Below are 711 nucleotides of genomic sequence, written 5' to 3'. Positions count from 1 at the left end.
TCGCTCCTTAGAGGAGCTCTACAGTAAAGCTGCAGGGACACATCACACCCATATATCACCTGTTCCTGCTGTTATCCTAAGGGAGGGGTTACGAGACAGTAAACAAACAAACAGCACATATACAAGGTTTGTTTTTATTATAGGCAATAAATGAAAACATCTCTCTGCCTTTAATTGTTAGTTATTATTAATCTCTGGCTCTCTTCCACAGCGTGTCTTTGTCCTGTCTTCCTCCTCTAACTCCAGCCAATCCGAGCAGATGGCTCCGCCCCTCCTTTAGCCTGGGTCTGTTGGAGGTTTCTTCCTGTAAAAAGGGAGTTTTTCCTTCCCACTGTCGCCAAAGTGCTTGCTTATTGGGGGTCACTTGAGTGTTGGGTTTTTCTCTGCATGTATTATTCTAGGGTCGACCTTACAATATAAAGCTCTTTGAGGCGACTGTTGTTGTGATTTGGCGCTGTGTAAATAAATGAATTGAATTGAACAGGGAACAGTACGCCTGCCTTCACAAACCTGTGAGGCAAGCTGTGCAGTCTCTAACCTGTACAATCAGCACACAAGCACAGATGTGTCTATATTACCAAACATATTAACTTACCCATACAAATCACTGATTTCAGGTCTTCCAATCATTCCATGCCCGCATGTATGTGACTGGATGTTCATATGTAATGGAATTTTCTATGTCACGTGGAAAATAAGACAAATGTAATG

This window comes from Pundamilia nyererei, unplaced genomic scaffold (genome assembly GCF_000239375.1).
Source record: "Pundamilia nyererei isolate P.nyererei 1_Seehausen unplaced genomic scaffold, PunNye1.0 scaffold00053, whole genome shotgun sequence".
Taxonomy (NCBI): domain Eukaryota; kingdom Metazoa; phylum Chordata; class Actinopteri; order Cichliformes; family Cichlidae; genus Pundamilia; species Pundamilia nyererei.
Note: the sequence above shows the minus strand (reverse complement) of the source record.